This window comes from Danio rerio, chromosome 17 (assembly GCF_052040795.2).
Source record: "Danio rerio strain M-AB ecotype USA chromosome 17, GRCz13ab, whole genome shotgun sequence".
Taxonomy (NCBI): Eukaryota; Metazoa; Chordata; class Actinopteri; order Cypriniformes; family Danionidae; genus Danio; species Danio rerio.
Window position 1 is genome coordinate 7,739,771 of NC_141037.1, and position 18,421 is coordinate 7,758,191.

The following is an 18,421-nucleotide window of genomic DNA, read 5'->3' on the forward strand; positions in this document are numbered from 1 at the left end:
ACAGGCTCATTGTGAATACGTTGCCCTGTACACATTTCTGGAAAGAGTGAATTATGTAGGCAGAGGTATGTCTTTAAAAGGAACGCTAGGGAGTGGTATGATGCTGCCAATGGCTTTGGTTCCTTTTTGTGCTACCAGCTGAATGATTACTGCTGTTAGCAGTTTGCCCAGTGGCTCGTCGCATACATCTGAGGGATTGAGACGCAGAGCGGGGGTCGAGTTTTCCGAGAAGTGGTTACAGAAAGCGGGTAAAACAAAAACAAGACATAAAAATAAAATAACAGGTCTGAAAACGTGGTAAAAATCAGGTGGCCGCAGGGTTTTTTTCTTTTTTTTGGATTGTTTATGAAAACACTATCGGTTGGGTTTAGGGAATAGGGTGGGTGGGGAGATCTATCGTCAGTCAGTCAGTCGACAGCAGCCTCTGGTGGATTTATGTGAGAACAGCAGGTACAAATGGCACTCGCAAGAGAATTTAGAGATCTGAAAAAGCGTACGCATCGACCTCTGGTGGATTTGCGAAAACTAAACTGCAAAAAAACGTAGCTTCTGGTAGCTCAGACCAGATTTCTTGCAGCACTGAAATAAATTTCATAATAAATTGCAGTAGCAGTCAGTAACTTTGGTGTAGTTTGAATGGCAGCAGGCTGTCTAACAAAAAACCACTCTCAAGTCCCGATGTTATTTTGGAACAGCATGTCTGTGATTTCCTTATTCTTATTGAACTCCGGTAAAGCCAGTGCTCACTACTTTTACACATGATGAACGCATGAACAGTGTTTTCTGCACATGCTTTTTATTCACACAGTCTGTGTATGCATCATCTGCATAACGGTCCTCAGAGCGGGCTTTACCATGGCAGAGCAAAGGGAAGATCCACTGTCCTTGAAGGACGTTCAGCTTGCATTAGAATAGCGATTCTCAACTGGTGGGCCGTGGCCCACTAGTTGGCCTTAGTGATCCAGCAGGTGGGCCGTGAGATAGTTTAAAATTAACTCTCAATATTATACTATAATTTTCGGATATCATTGTTAATATGCTATATTTAAATGATTGAAGTAATGGACTTTCTCCTGTTCTGTGATTGATTACTTCAAACTCTTACAGTCCAAAGACATGCGGTATAGATGAATTGGGTAAGCTAAAAAATGTGCTGGATAAGTTGGCAGTGCATTCCACTGTGGTGACCCCAGATTAACAAAGGGACTAAGATGAAAAGAAAATGAATTAATGAATTTAATAAATCTGCATAGCTGTCCAAATTAATGTCCTGCCAGTGTTTTATAATGGACGCGAGGCTCAGTGGTGTTTCTGCGATACTGTAAAATAAACTTAAATATGGGCTTCAGACACACTCTGGCGGAGCTGTTTACTGTTCCTGTCAGTGATCTCCCAATAATATCCTGCTGCAAACTCATCCGCCATCAGATCGACGCGTTTCAACAGATTTCGAGTATTTTACTGTATTTTTCATTCGTTTGTATATTTTTAAATAGTAGATATTTAAATAGTATCATTAAATATTTAAATATTAAATATAATATTAAAATCTTTTTTATAAAATCCTGTGAAAACAATAATAAAATAAAATAAGGCACAACAAATGTATATATTTTTGTTAATAAATGAATGTTTAAATGAGCATTTCATACAAACATTTAAGAGAAAATGTCAGACAGGTGGGCCTTCAAACATTGACCGCAGAAATAGGTGAGCCTCAAAGTGAAAAAGGTTTAGAACCCCTGCATTAGAAAATGGTCAGTTTACTGTCAGAAAACCCACATCAGTCTTTTTCATGCATCATAGATGCAAATGAAAAAAAAAAAAACATTGCGTGATGTGTTAATACCTCAAAGTTTTACCCTTTAGCAGTAGACTGGAACCTCAGGTTTAAAGCGGCACTCATGTCTCAAAGGGGAAAACAAATCTGACATTAAGCCTACAATCTTTGCACAGCTTACAGTTTTATCTGTTATCTCTCTCTTTTGGTAGTTCCCAATTTAATCATGAGATTTTGTAAACCAGATCTAAATTTAGCGAAAACGGTCAGGTAGAAAATTATTCTAAGCGGGCAGTGGGTGAACAAAGACTAAAAAATCAGTCCTGCACTGACCTCTACCTTCTACTATAAATTGTTAGTAAATCTGGCACTTAAAGGGACAGTTCACCCCAGATATTTTGAAAAATGTTAGTTCTTGGGACTTATTGACTTCAGTGGTTGAAAAAGAAATTACCATATGCAAGTGAAATTCATACAAATGCTTAAGCAATAATACAATTGACAGTTTAACCTCTTTTACAGTATTAATATTAGACTTTATTACAATTTTTTATGCTGAAAAAATGGGTTTGGGATTATAAGTTGTTAGTAAATCTTGCTCTTAAAGAGACAGTTCACCCAAAAATAAAAAATAACTATTCTTGTGGTTTTAAACCTTTATGAAATCCTTTCTGTTGATCACAAAAGAAGGCATTTCGAAGAATGTTGGTTGTTGGAACACAATGACTTCCCAAGTAGAAAAAGAAGTTACTATCAAGGTTTTATTATGCAGGGCGACACAATGGCTCAATAGTTAGCACTGTCGCCTCACAGCAAGAAGTTAGCTGGTTTGAGTCCCAGCTGGGTCAGCTAGCAATTCTGCGTGGAGCCTCCCCAAAAAAAAGCACTCATTTATTCTCCCTCGTGTGGTTTTAAACCTTTATGAGCTCCTTTCTGGTGAACATAAAAGAAGATATTTTGAAAAATATTAGTTCTTGGGACTTATTGACTTCAGTGGTTGAAAAAGAAATTACCATATGAAAGTGAAACTCATACAAATGCATAAGCAATAATACAATTGACAGTTTAACCTCTTTTACAGTATTAATATTAGACTTTATTACAATTTTTTTATGCTGAAAAAATGGGGTTATAAGTTGTTAGTAAATCTTGCTCTTAAATAGACAGTTCACCCAAAAATAAAAAATAACTATTCTTGTGGTTTTAAACCTTTATGAAATCCTTTCTGTTGATCACAAAAGAAGGCATTTTGAAGAATGTTGGTTGTTGGAACACAATGACTTCCCAAGTAGAAAAAGAAGTTACTATCAAGGTTTTATTATGCAGGGCGACACAATGGCTCAATAGTTAGCACTGTCGCCTCACAGCAAGAAGTTAGCTGGTTTGAGTCCCAGCTAGAACAGCTAGCAATTCTGCGTGGAGCTTGCATGTTCTCCATGTGTTGGCGTGGTTTTCCTCCAGGTGCTCCGGTTTCCCTCACAGTCTAAAGGAGATACTTTGAAGAATGTTGGTTGTCGTACCAGTGGCGTTGCAAGGGTCAAAAGGGATAAGCCCCTAAAACGAAGTTCTAATTCACCCCGCTAAAATAACCCCACTTTCAAAAGGTGATTTACTCTAAAGGTGATTATAAATGGTTTGATAATGCATAAAGGGTTTTTGAGTTGACAGTATTTTCACAATAAGCTTTGTTGACTTGTAACACCAAAAAGGAGTAAACATTGATAAATTAAGGTACTTCTCATTTACTAGTCTGTTGTCTGTAGTCATATCAAACCTCTTGAACCTCCTATCTCCTCCTGATTTACAGTTTCTGATTGTTTTTTGAAAGTGTGATTTTCTGCCTGTCTTTAAATCTGAAAATATGGTTATTTAAGAGTTTGTGAGTTGTTATCCAATGTGATTCAAAGCTACACACATGTTCATTTGGAGAGAGTGATCAACTGAGGTGTAGTGTTGTCAAGATACTGGAATTTCTAAATTCAATATCTTGCAAAATAATGATATTCAATAGGCTACTATTATTGATATAATAACAATTGTATCAAAAATAGTAAAAAAGATAAATAAATAAAGATCTATATGCTAGAACTATGTTTACTTCAAATGTCTTTAGAGAGAGGTTTTTTTCAGTTTTCCTCAAAATAGGTTGATGTGGGCATTGTCGCACTTTAAATGCATGTAATGCCCGTTTCATTCATACTTGAGCAGAAATTCCATATATGCCTCACAAAAGTAGCAGAACATTCCAGGAAATTCCTAAAATGGATGAAGGCATCCAGCTATTGCTGTAGTTGAATGAAAATACGATCTGAATAAACATAAAAAGCTTTAACTAATCATTTACACGACTGCGACAATAAATGGTTTATATGTGTTCTTCCAGCCATCTTAGGTATTTTCATAAGGAAGTCGATTTATAATTCGATGCTAACTGACATAGCATGTTACAGTAGAATATAGCTATAAAATACTATGCTAGATGCATGAACTCAAGGTGATTTAACTATTAGAGAAACAGATGTGACTGGCTATAATAAATAGATAAATATGTCTATATCTATATCATATCTAGAAAGCCAATACAATTGATGTTTTTCTGAATAATTCGCATGTATTTACATTTAAATAATGCACATTTTATTGATTACAGTTATTTTATTTAACCAAAACTACATTATATTTATATTGTGAAAACAAATATTAAGTTTCATCAGTAGTTAGAACTACTAAGTTTGGCGAAACAGTTGTATTATTACCTCATCAGCTTCAGCTCCTCAAAATAATGAATGAATGATGACAGTGCAGTGGCGGGATTTTTTATTACCACCATGTGACAACAGAGCCACTCCCACCTGCCAATAGAAACAGGTGAACAGCTGACTATTCAATTACCCGACACAAACGCTGTGTTTAGTGGAATGCGCAGGATGTATGTGGTAATTTTAAGTACTGATATGGATATGGATGGATAATAAAATAATTGTTATACAACCTATTTTTATTTAAGTGCAACATATTCCAAAAGATCAAGGGCTTTTGACTATACATCAGGGGCTTAAGCCCCCAAAGCCCTGCCCTCGGAACCACACTGTGTTGGAACACACTGACTTCCATAGCAGGAAAAGAAAATTACCATAGGGGTTTTATCATGTATTCTTTAAAGTAAGTGCAATAAATAATAACAGTATTTTAATTTTTGGGTGAACTGTCCCCATAACTGTTTAAAAAAATCTTTAATTGTGATTATTTTCTCAAGCTTTAACAAAACATTTTGTACAATCAAGATTGTAATTGTACCAACTACCCCCCCCCCCATTTTGAACATTGCCGCCCAAATTAGTTAGCAAACAAATAAAATTACAATACAATTACAGCTGGAATAGATAAAAATATAGCAAAATGGAAAATATTATTAATAATAATAATAATAAATAAACAAAATAAAATAATAGTAAAATAAAAAAATCCATAAATATTTTTATAAAATTAAAAATAAACGTTAAAATAATTCAAATAAATAATTACCCACCGTACATGACAATACAAATCAATATTCTGATACATTTATAATGGTCTAATAAATACAAACATAAAGTGGGGCGATGCAGTGGCGCAGTAGGTAGTGCTGTCACCTCACAGCAAGAAGGTCGCTGGGTTGCTGGATTGAGTCTCGGCTCAGTTGGTGTTTCTGTGTGGAGTTTGCATGTTCTCCCTGCGTTCGCGTGGGTTTCCTCTGGGTGCTCCGGTTTCCCCCACAGTCCAAAGACATGCGGTACAGGTGAACTGGGTAGACTAAATTGTCCGTAGTGTATGAGTGTATGTGTGTGGATGTTTCCCAGAGATGGAATAAAAACGTGCTGGATACGTTTTAGGTTCATTCCGCTGTGGTGAACCCGGATTAATAAAGGGACAAAGCCGACAAGAAAATGAATGAATGAACAAACATAAAGTGTTAATCGATAATGCGTCTTTATTTTCATTGGCATTGATTCACAAAAATGTGTCCCCGTAATGGAGCAACAACAAACCTGATCAATGCTTGGATGTCTGATAGGCCAATCAGGATATTCAGTATGAGCGTTGGGCCTTTAAAATGTTTCTTGAAAAACTTAATGGGTATCTCTACACTGTGGAATGACTAGCAAACCGGTAGTTCATTCATTCATTTTCCTTCGGCTTAGTCTCTTTATTAATCAGGGGTCGTCAGAGCGGAATGAACCGCCAACTTATCCAGCATGTTTTACACAGCGGATGCCCTTCCAGCTGCAAAACACCCATACACACTCATACACACTCATACAACTTACCTATAGCACATGTGTTTGAACTGTGGGGGAAACCGGAGCACCCAGTGGAAACCCACGCCAACACAGGGAGCACATGCAAACTCCACACAGAAACGCCAGCCAGGACTCAAAATAGCAACCTTCTTGCTGTGAGGCGACAGTGCTAACCACTGAGCCACCATGCCAGTAATAACATTTTTAAAAATCTTCTTTCTTTAATTAAGCTGCAGACAGATTCAAATGGGTGCATAAAAAGTGACAGAATGTTCATTCTTGTGTGAACTCTCCCTCTAAATTGTCACATCTGCATTGTGTGTGCATGCCTCCACTAAAAATGGCTTTCAGCATTGACCGTTAATAAAACGCATATATCAGTCGAGCATTACCCCCACACACACACATATACAAGCCAGAGGAACACCATGATGTCATGCATATTAAATGCAAATAACCTAAAATATGAATGCACAGAATCTGCAGTCAGCTGTGATGGGGTCTGGCAGCTGTGTTGCTGCTTCTCGAAATAGATCAAAGTCACAAGAGTTTATGTGTAAATGGGCATCAGGTAAAATAGGCTACAAACGGGGAGGGGTGAAGACGAGCTTTTCATTTCCATGTGGAGCGTCTGTCTGCGTTTGCAGCCTCTCCCGCATCAAATGTGCGTGGAGGAATAGAAAAAAAACACACACAGAGCAGCCTCGAACACGTTTGATAAGAGAATGCGGCTTCAATTAAAGACAGTCGGGAATTGTTAACCACGACCCAGTCGTCACACTTATGTAATAGCACTGGGGCTTTTTCAAGCACCAATGGCTGAACGAATGACCTTGAGAAGAGAAACCACTGGGAAGAAATGCACAATAAATGAAGGATCTAAAGATTTCAATGACTTAAAAACCAAGATCTGCTTTAGATCCCATTTACGCATCCGTTTTGATGTGACAGATTAGGGGCGTCAATTCATTTGCATGTCTCCAATGAATCATTTAGATGTGTTTTAATGATGCACCACAGTCAAAATGTACCATTCCGACAGAGGCTGCAGAGAAAAGACGCAGTGCTCAAATCTCACATCCCCCCCAAAAAAAGCATCTCTCAAGTGAAACAGCTCTGAAATTCACTATACACGACACTTAATGTTGTCACTGAACAAATCGGGGGTAACAAGCAACCGGTGAGCCCATGTTGCCATCCGCGCTCCAAATGCATCAAATGCACAGGTTTTAATTAAAGGCTAGTGTTCTAATCTAATCAGGCCACGCGCGCTAATAACGCATTCAGTCACTCGCGCATGCATTCACGCGTTCACACATTGCCTAAATCAGGAGGAACACACACGTCTGCGACGCATATAAATCTCTCCCAGCTTCATATGCACGCATGCATCGCCTCTTACCTTCGAGTTGAGTGTTTGGAGGCTGATGGAAATGCGCTGGTGCTCGGCTTTTGCGTGTGTCGAGCCCAAATTCCGCGGATTCGTCGCGGTTTGCTTTTTTACCGAACGCAGAATAATGTGTAAAGGTGATTCCAGCCGACACGATCCCGCTTCCGTCTCTCTGTGTGCGCGCGCGTGTGTGTGCGCTATGCGACGCAAGACATGCGGCATGCAGAGAGCATCACCACTACTGCTGCTGATGCTCCGAGCGTGCGTTTGCGCAAATTGTACGCTTGCAACCCTGCTCTTAGGGGGCTCGTGTCAGTAAACACTCTATTAACCACAGTGTGCAGGCTTTAGATGTAGACATGCATGCTCTGTCATGTAAAACGCGCCCTGCTCTTTGTGTTTGAGGCTTCAAGAAACTCTCATGCGTTCTCTAAATAGTAGTCTGTAATTCATGTTTTATTTACTTCTATACTCTCTCAGTATGCTCACCTGACCTAGATAAAAGCAAAAAGAGACTCCGTGTACTTATACACTGTTGTGATTTCTGTATATTTACGATTTTGAATTGCATTGGTGGCTCGGTGGTTAGCACTGTCGCCTCACAGCAAGAAGGTTGCTGGTTCGAGTCCTGGCTGGGCCAGTTGGCATTTCTGTGTGGAGTTTCCCTCATAGTCCAAACACATACGCTATAGGTGAATTAAATAAACTAAATTGGCTGTAGTGTATGAGTGTGTGTGTGAATATGAGAGTGTTTAGGTGTTTTCTAGTACTAGGTTGCATATGGAAGGGCATCTTCTGCGTAAAAACATACGCTGGAATAATTGGTGGTTCATTCTGCTGTGGCGACCCCTGATAAATAAAGGACTAAGCCAAAGGAAAATGAATGAATTGCATTATGGGATGTTGATCTCTGCTCTGTCAACTTGATGTTGAAAATTCAACTCTACAGTTGAACAATGTCACTTTCATTGACATTTTAGCAGCGAATTGAAACAATATAATGTATAAGAGGTGATAGATAGAGAAATAAGTCTGTAAAGAACAGAAAATGTACTGGTAGTTTATTAGAAGGTTTTTGTAGCATGACATACAACTCCAACCCAGACAATAGCTGTTTCTTAATAGACGTTCTTCAGTGATCTTGCGGTCTCGTGTAACGTCATCATCAGCTGCTAAAGTTCAGTTTCAAAACTCAAGACTCCAAGAAACAGAGGATGCGTGAAGCTTCCCGGATGTGTTCTTGATATTGAGGACACATGGATGCAGACTTGAGCACCGAATTTGCTCTAGAAGTCCCAGAAGTCATTGCGACTGGAGGTGGGAAGCGCAGCATATTATTTCAATTTATTATTAAAGTTCAGAGATATCACTTATTAACCTCAGGAGTTTCTGTAAAAGAAACGGTGAATATAAAAATTACCAGGAAATTTTTAATAAAGGCATGAACACATTAAGGGTGAAATTCGTATTAAAATCGGTTTTATTTATATTGTGCAGAGTATATTTATAAGGTTTTCATGTGGAGTATGTATTGTGAAAAGGGGAAAAACAATAAATCGTATGAACGCTGTAATGGTTAAATGATTTTCCATTAAAAATGCCTGAAGGTCATGTGACCATGAGGAAGAACGAGCATCTCATTTCTCACAGGACATGTTCTTTGTTCTTGTAATCTCCTGATTTCGTTCTTCTGAGGACACCTGGGAAGACCGGTCTCCACAAGAACACAAGTTCGTTTTTTACATTCTTGCAATTGAGAAACAGCTATAATATCATTTTAAATAGCTTAAAAATGTTAATAAAAGTCCCTTTTTTTTTAACTTTTCAGGGTTAAAAGTGGTTGGAAGAAAGATCAAGCTCCCATATTGCAATTCAAATAAACGGGAAAATTAAAACATGAGATCACAAAATATGGAAAACTGATCATTTATGCACAGTTTTTCCAGTGTTGAAAATGTCTGTGATTTCAACAGATTACAAAAACTATAAAAATGCTGCAGGAAAAATCTGTAATTTTGTCAACAGTAACTTTTCCTAATATATATGGTGAATAAATGTTAATTGACTGTTTCACAATTTTCCCTGTTTGCTTTTGAGTTTAACTTTTTTTAATGATGCAAGTCAGAGAGTTACTGTATCAAATATGAAGAATCCGTATTAGACAATAAATTGTTATCAGCAGAAAACAAATAGTTCACATGTTCTTCCTTCCTGAATTGAACAGTACAATTGTAAGTTCTAGCATGAGGAACAATATTTAGGACAGAAATACAAATTATAAAACTCTAATAACTAAGTTTGAAAACCAACTTCCAAACTTTTCTCGAGTTTTTAGACTACTTTTAAGAGGAGCATGTCTGTAATTGTACTCATCCATCATCAGTAATAATCCAATCAGATTAGTCCAAGCCCACTATATATAGACTGATTTCACCCTACTGCCTTATCTTTTTTTTTTTTTTTGGAAGAATCCCCCTTCCACCCCATCTCCTCCTTTTCCTTCTTTACTAGGGGGAGCTCTTGAGACCTACCTAATCCTTACATGCTAAAAGACCAGGCATGAGTGGAAGAAACCAAGTCGCGGGGGGAATATTTTCTACATAAATAATTCATGACCTCTTATGTGGCCTGGTACCAATTGTTCCAAGGACAAGTACCGGTCCGCGGCCCGGTGGTTGGGGACCACTGCTGTATAGAACGTACTTTTCTAACGGCATAGTAGTACGTTTAAATTCAGATGCAGTATCTACTGAGTAATAGGCTGTTTCGGACTATGTGAACTCTTGAAACACATTGTAACTGGGAACTGTTAAGTTGACTTGAATAAATTTTCATATTTTTGAGTTATAGTAACCTCTAACATTAAAAATGTTAAAAGATAGGGTTTTAATTGTAATTCCAATGCACCAACATGTTTTTGCAAATGGTTAAGTACATGGTAAAAGCCGTAAATACCAACATAGGCTCATTCTGAAAACGTAGCCCTATATACATTTGTGGAGATTGTGAATTATTTATCCAGAAGTATGTATGGCTGCATTTAGTCTTTAAAACGAACTCTACAAAGCGGTATAACACCGTCGAGCTTACCAGCTGACCCCTTACCTCCGTATGGATGGCTTTCCCACCATTACCAGTTTGTCTAGTTTGCTCGCCATGTACATTGCCGGACTTGAGACGCAGAGGAGCTCACCACAACGACAGGGTTCAAGTCCGTTTTTAGAAACCGGATAATTAAAATAGACAATTAAATAACAGGATGAGAATGTAGTAAAATCTAAAAACATGGTAATAATCAAGCCAGTCGGTGCTTTCCTAAAACACTATCGGTTGGGTTTAGGGAAGGGGGTGGGTGGGTAGTGATAGGTTTGTCGGTAAGTCAGTCAGTCGTCAGCGGTTTCTGGTGCATTTATGTGAGAACAGCAGGCACTAATGGCGCTCACAAGAGAAATTTGAGATATCAAAAAGCGTACACAGCGGCCTCCGGTGGATTTATAAAAACAAAAACTGCAAAAACAAACTACCTCCTGCGACAAATCTGGCGCTCTCCAGAAATGTATATAGTGGAACGTTTTCAAAATGAGCCTGAGTAGGTAAATGCAGTGTGACCATTTTAAGCTAAAAGCAACATGTTTATTTAAATCCTAAAATGAGGCTTTTAAATGTTGGGAGAGACCCTATATGTGTGATTTTAACTGGCTTTGACTCAAATCTCTTGGATTAAGAAAGAGTTTCTTGAATGACTTGCAATTATGGTCTGTTTCCCATTTGAATCAATCTCTGAACAGCTGTCTCAGTCAATTAAACAGTTGGCGCGTGTCATTTTGCTCGCATTAATTGGAAATGGCTTCGACATTTCAGTGGGAGCTGCGTCTCTGTTTGCAAATAAAAAATCTGTTTAAATCTAATTTATTTGTGTAGAACTTCACAAGCACAACATTGATTAAAATTCATAAAGTATATGATCTTATATAGTCATATTTAACTGATTGGAGCAGAAATGCCCAAAAATGGCCCATTGCAACCTTTGATTTGGCCCACCATCCCATCTGAGAAGGATTGATTACGAGGGTCGGTGCAAATGCCTTTAAAAGAGATCGTCATTTCTAGTTTGACATAACCTATTTTGTTTGCTTTATTGCTGAACTACAAAAAAGCTAGCTGAAATGAAATGTTTCTATTAAAAGTTGTAAATAAATCTCCATATGATTTTTAAAAATATCAATGAGCAAATCAAGACAAAAACTAGTGTAACTCAATTCTGTTGTAAATAAGATTGTTTTTGTGTTTACTGTAATAGGTTCATTATTGAATGTTAAAGAATTATGCTGTATTAGTTCATATAATGCAATGTTTTATCGTTATTTTTAAATATTATCAAATAAATTGGAAATTACCCATGACAGCTATATTCAGCTATATTTACTTCGGCCCACTAGCCTCAATCAAGGTTGTTTTTTGGCCCTTCATAAGAAAATGTTAGGGCACCCCTGGATTAGAGCTTAACTGTAAAAAGTTTAAAGACAAAAAGTCAAGACAACAAATATTTTGATGTTGCTTTAAAGCAGTGGTCACCAAATTTGTTCCTGGAGGGCCGGTGTCCCTGCAGGATTTAGCTCCAACCCTACACTGTTAACCCTTACTGTAGATTATGCAGTAAATAACTGTAAAATAGCCAGTGTTTAGCTGTAATGAAAGGAAACAGTATTTTACTGTAAAAGGAGCAGGATTTGTATGAAATTCTGTAGTCCAAAGAATAAATTAGAGTAATTTACTCTATGTACCATTACAGATATTTACTGTGATAATAAATGGTAAATTACTGTTCAACCATTACTGCCCCATCTACTCTGATGCTTTATGTTGCTATTTTATATTTATTTTATCTCTGTGTTTTCTTTGGTTCCTTTTATGTTTTTAACATTGAGTATCAGGAGTCAACCAATGCCACAGAGCTTATTAAATTGTAAGTGTAAGATATGGACGAAATGCATTTAAAGGCAAAAATATTCAAACAGAGAAAAGAAATTGTCACAATAATTTTTATATCTTTGTTTATTTTTTCTATAATTAATCTAATTTAATTGCCTAGTTTGACCTATAGTTAAGATTTTAAATTGCACTTGAACTGAATATTAGTATTTTGCTAAATAACTAGTAAAAATGTGTTATTAAAATATATATATATTTTAAACAACACGCACATACATTTTTGCAGAGACTCAATGAATTTGTCTGGAAAACTGGCAAGTAAAAGTGCCATTAACAGTATAAAGGCTTTCCTAAATAAATGTATAAATCATGATCTTTGTTGTGTTTTTTATCATTGTTTACTACAAATTTGGAACGACATGAGAATCAGATTATTTATTTATTTATTTTTTTCTATGGATGAAGTTTATATTATTGTATATTTTTATTGTTTTTATTAAACGATATGTGCATAACTGTGATAAATGTAGGCAGTTGCTTTGAAAATATGCTATGTAACAGGGGTGTCAAACTCCTGGAAGGCCACAGCCTAGTAGAATTTAGTTCCAGTCCTGCTTCAACACTCTACCTTTAGATTTAGTTTGATCAGGTGTGTTTAATTAGTATAACTGCACTGTTACTCTGTAGATTGTGCAGTAAATAACTGTAAAAAAAATGATTTAGGCATCACCACACACTCCCACAGGGCACAGGCTGTCCGTCTTTTTCTAAACACAAAGGTGTTAGAAAGAGTTTTCAGAAAATGCTGGCCCTTTAAGAGAGCCAGGTGTTTGATTTGTTTACTGCTGAGTGTGCTCTATTCTCTGTCTATCAATTCAGATGTTGAGTCTGATATGTTTTAGGCTTTAAATAAGAATCTACAATGAGTAAGTAAAATGTGTTCAAATGTTTTTGAGGGTTTATAAAATAAGGCTGTGTTTTAAGTTATATTGTTGTTATCTTGAACTGTGTACTTGAAAGCTACATTGTTAGCTAGTTAGCCTCTCCTCATATAACTTCTTACATTACTTTTGTTTAAGTATATGTATTTATTTTATATTGCACACTGCCATAATGTACAGATGCTAACAGTTGTGTGTATCTTTCTGGCAACTGAGCCAAAATTAAATTCCTTCATCTCAGTAAGGTAACATGTGCACATCATCACAGGGAATCACAAAAACATGATACACATAGCCATCTACACACAAAAGCTCCCCTGTCCGGTCCCAGGTTGTGAGTTTGTTGCTAAGTATTTTTCAGAGCTGTGTTTCCACCAATGAATTTATATTTGAAACAATAAAAAAAGTTTGTTGTCATGAGATAATTATAACAATAAAAGATTGGATCCTTTGGTTTTTCGGTGTTGCCAACTTTATTTTTGTTTTCTATAATTATTTTAAATTTTTTGAGATTTGACACAGTTTTTAATTATTTAAAACTTTAAAATTTAAATTAAAATAATTATTTTGTTTTTTGCTGTTCAGTTTTTTTTTTTGCATGGTCAGCATTGAGGAGAGAGTAACACATTTCACTGCAGCACTTTGTGTGTGTGTGTGTGTGTGTGTGTGTGTGTGTGTGTGTGTGTGTGTGTGTGTGTGTGTGTGTGTGTGTTTATTGGATATGTGATTGTGATAAATGTTAGCAGTTGCTTTAAAAGTATGCTATATACCAGGGGTGCTTAATCCTGTTCCTGGAGATCTACCTAGGAACTAGGATCTAGATTTCAGTTGCTATTCATATCAAACACACCTAAACCAATTAATTAGGACCTGAACACTACGTGATAATTACAGGTAGGTGTGTTTGCTATGGGTAGCAACTGAAATCTGCAGGAACGTAGATCCCCAGGAACAGGATTGAGCACCCCTGCTATATACCATGGGGGTCAAACTCCAAGTTACTGGAGAACTGCAGGGCAGCAGAGTTTAGTTCCCACCCTTCTTTAACATTACCTCTAGATTTCTAACGAGCCTTAATTAGTTTTATCAGGTGTGTTTAATTAGAGTTACAGCTTAAAGTCCCAGTCACACTGCACTTTTCTCCCTTTAGACTTCCATTCATACGCATGTGAATGCTGCAGACCTGGAATGCATGCTCATGCGACAAATTTTACAGTTTGCAGCATTGGAAAGTTCAAGCTTGGAGAACTCTGAACTGTGAAATAACATCATGTGATTGCTTGAGACTAATCAAAGATCAAACTATGACCTCTCTGAACAAAAATTATGGACCAGTTGCTTGCTTTTTCAATCTCTAAATATTTTGTTTAATCCCACTCCTTTTCGCAGAGCCATATGACAGAATTCTGCATGCTTAAACGTTAGTTTGACTGCAGCCTTGCTGTGCAGACCTGTGGCTCTCAGTAATATGTAAGATGATATTTATATCTGCTGATTTCTTAATTTTGTTATACGTTTTCTGTTTTATATTTGTTTGCTGCCAAAACAATAAAATAAATTTGTCAGAATTTACAACTTAATTAATTTAAAGAATTAATAAAAGGCACGAATACTAATTAATTTTAGTAACACCTTGACATACTATTGTGTATGCAGTATAATGCTGTGAGTTGTAACACTACAGTACAGTAATTAACTGTACGCAGTTTCCAGTTAGTTACCACTACTGCTCTATTACAGTGATTAACTGGCAACACTGTTGCCAGCTATTCATTGCAATGGTTCGGTTACAGTAAACAACTGGCAACACTGTTGCCAGCCACTCACTGTAATGGTTCAGTTTCAGTAATTAACTGGCAACACTGTTGCCAGTTACTTACTGTAACCAAACTTTTACAGTGAGTAGCTGGCAACAGTGTTGCCAGTGTTCTACTGTAAAAAAGCCTGGTAAGGTCTAACAGTGTAATCAAACACACCTGAAACATCCGGGCAGGTGTGTTGAGGCTAGGTTGGAGCTAAACCCTCCAGGACCAGGATTGGTGACCCCTGCTTTAAAGTATTTTAATTAGTTAATCAGGTTTCAACATTTTTTAAGTGATACAAAGTTTCGCTTAATATTATTAGTCAGGGAGCAAAGCAGTGGCGCAGAAGGTAGTGCTGTCGCCTCACAGCAAGAAGGTCGCTGGGTTGCTGGTTCGAGCCTCGGCTCAGTTGGTGTTTCTGTGTGGAGTTTGCATGTTCTCCCTGCGTTCGCGTGGGTTTCCTCTGGGTGCTCTGGCTTCTCCCACAGTCCAAGGACATGCGGTACAGGGGAATTGGGTAGGCTAAATTGTCCGTAGTGTATGAGTGTGTGTGAGAAGGTGTGTGTGGATGCTTCCCAGAGATGGGTTGCGGCTGGAAGGGCATCCGCTGCATAAAAACTTGCTTGTTGGCGGTTCATTCCGCTGTGGCGACCCCGGATTAATAAAGGGAGTAAGCCGACAAGAAAATGAATGAATTATTAGTCAGTTTGATTGATGCAAGTTGAGATGACTAGAAAAGTTTATTTGATTCATTCATTAGCCTTCAGTTTAGTCCCTTAATGATCAAGGGTTGCCACAGCGGAATGAACTGCCAGCTATTCCAGCAAAACTGCGAGCTATTTCAGGTAATACAGATCTGCTATGAAGCTTGAGTTTGTATAATCCATAATTAAGAGTGCTGGTGAAACGCATATAAAAACACGACACGGAGAGGTAATTTGATTTAAATAACAACAATAGTATTGCTTTAGAGCTTAAATAAACGTTATAACACAAAAGCAACATTACGCATGCGTATTAACACAGCTTTTCTTTGTCAGTTAAATCAGTTGACTGTTGAAATTCAAACTTTTTAATCCAACTGGTTGAGTTATTACATAAATAACCCAATAAAGGTTAAAAATAACCCAACAAAGCACCAAATATTTAACCCAACTGGTTGAGTTATTAATAAATAACCCAATAAATGTAAAAAAAATAATAACCCAACAAAGCACCAAATATTTTTAACTAAACCACTGGGTTAAATAAAAAACTAAACCTTTTTTGGAGTGTATATAAGTTTATTTATCTAACAGATGTCTTGTTATCAATCCCAGTTGTAAGACCAACTATTAATAACTGGGCTTCTAGTTGATCATTTGGAAAAATATCAGAAGGTAGTTTTTTTCCCATAAATCTTTTGTTGAACTGCATCCCAATCATCACAAATACTGCAGAAAACCTACTGGAACCCGCATGGACCCAAGATTGTCAGAGAAATCAGTCAAGTTTGGTGAAGGAAAAATCATGGTTAGGGGTTACATTTAGTATGAGAGATCTGCAGAGTGGATGGCAACATCAACAGCCTGAGGTATTAAAACATCTGAGTTGCCCATTACATTACAAACCTAAGGAGAGAGCAAATTCTCCAGCAACGTCAAGGTGCTCCAGGATTGGCCAGCCCAGTCACCACATATGAACATTATTGAGCATGTCTGGGGTAAGATGAAGGAGGGGGCATTGAAGATGAATCCAAAGAACTCTGGGAGTCCTGCAAGAACACTTTCTTTGCCATTCCAGAAGACTTTATTAATAAGTGATTTGAGTCATTGCAGAGATGTATGGATGCAGTCCTCCAAGCTCATGGGAGTCAGACACATTAGATACATAGTATTTGGTTAATATGAACTTTTTTGGGATGGGATTATTTTTGATTAATCATTTAACAGCACTAATAAAATTATAGCTGGCATTTGTATATTGCTGTTGTCTAGGGTAATTTGAAGTGCTTTTGTCTGTTATCCTGGATAACAACATCTGCTATGAATAAATGTAAAGTCTAGGCCAATTACATGTGTTGTGTGTGTGTGTGTGTGTGTGTGTGTGTGTGTGTGTGTAAATCACTCCTCAAATGCAAAGTATTGGAAGAAGAAAAACAACAAAGAAGTAAAAACACAACATTAGATATTAACTTATTGCATTAAAAGCTGATTTACTTCCTACAAACACCTGCATTTAAGCATCCTTGATGTACCAGACAACACCTGACAGCCTGCGGAAATACAGATTTAGAGGCGAAAACGACATCTGCTTCCTCTCAGACGTAACACACACTCTATGTTGCATCAATTTGTGCCAGTCTTGTTGTTCCAGATCTGCTTTCGCTCTTACCTGCTCTGATGTTTTGTGCGCAGTGAAGCGGTTTGATGTCTTCATGACTGAAACCCACAGGAAAGTTGGAGTGAATCACTGGGGTTCACTGACTCTGAATAATCCTCAGGATCTGTGACTCAGCTGGGTTTAGTGAAGTCAACTGAAGAATACACTGAACTCAAGCCAATTACATGAGAGACGCCATAGAGAGCGACATGTGTGTCAGGTACCAGCACTCAGCCAGGCTAAATTTCAACATATTTTGCTCATTTTGCTGTCGTTTCATATTGAAGCATATGAGTAGCAAATGTCATTCTGAAATTTCATATGCAAAACAGTTAATAGGTTATGTAAAATAGCTGATTATTTTAGTATTCAAATTACCATTTTTATAAATCACTTATACACTGTAAAAAATGATATGACAAAAACAACCCAGGCTCATTCTGATTATGTACCCATGTAGACATTTCTGGAGAGCATCAAATACATCCCAGGAGCTACGTTTTGTTACAGTTTTTGTTTTCGTGAATCCATCAGAGGTCCGCTGTGTACGCTTTTCAGATCTCAAATTTTTCTTGAGCACCATTCGCGCCTGCTGTTCTCATGTAAATCCACCAGAGGCCGCTGTCAACCGCCTGACTGTCCGACAAACCGATCACCCCCACCCACCCTCTTCCCTGAATCCAACCGATATTGTTTTAAAAAGCACCAATAAACCAGCGTCCACCCACTTCCCTAAACCCCACCGACAGTGTTTTGAAAAGCAATCCAGAAAAAGAAAAACCTCGCGGTAGCCTGATTTTTGCCACATTCTCACCCTGTTATTTACTTGTTTATTTTATTTTTTTACTTCTGTTTTTGTCGTAGAATTTATTTCTTCTAAACCAAGATTGTTTTAGACATTAGCTTTGTAAACTAATAGCTCATTACCAGGGCCA

General features: G+C 37.4%; 2 protein-coding genes across 9 annotated transcripts in view; one reads left to right on the forward strand and one right to left on the reverse strand.

Annotated features, from left to right (window-relative positions):
* smc6 (structural maintenance of chromosomes 6) overlaps positions 1-18,421 on the forward strand; it is an 87,322-nt gene that overhangs the window by 58,161 nt on the left and 10,740 nt on the right. The window contains exon 28 of one of the 6 annotated variants that reach the window (XR_015512883.1): positions 17,522-17,706. The exons of the other annotated variants lie outside the window; for them this stretch is intronic. The gene's annotated coding sequence lies outside the window, so the exon portion shown is untranslated. The remainder of the gene's footprint in view (positions 1-17,521; positions 17,707-18,421) is intronic. 6 annotated transcript variants of the gene reach the window in all.
* vsnl1b (visinin-like 1b) overlaps positions 1-18,421 on the reverse strand; it is a 44,757-nt gene that overhangs the window by 15,249 nt on the left and 11,087 nt on the right. Inside the window, 1 exon segment of one of the 3 annotated variants that reach the window (NM_001327942.1) lies at positions 7,463-7,783. The gene's annotated coding sequence lies outside the window, so the exon portion shown is untranslated. 3 annotated transcript variants of the gene reach the window in all.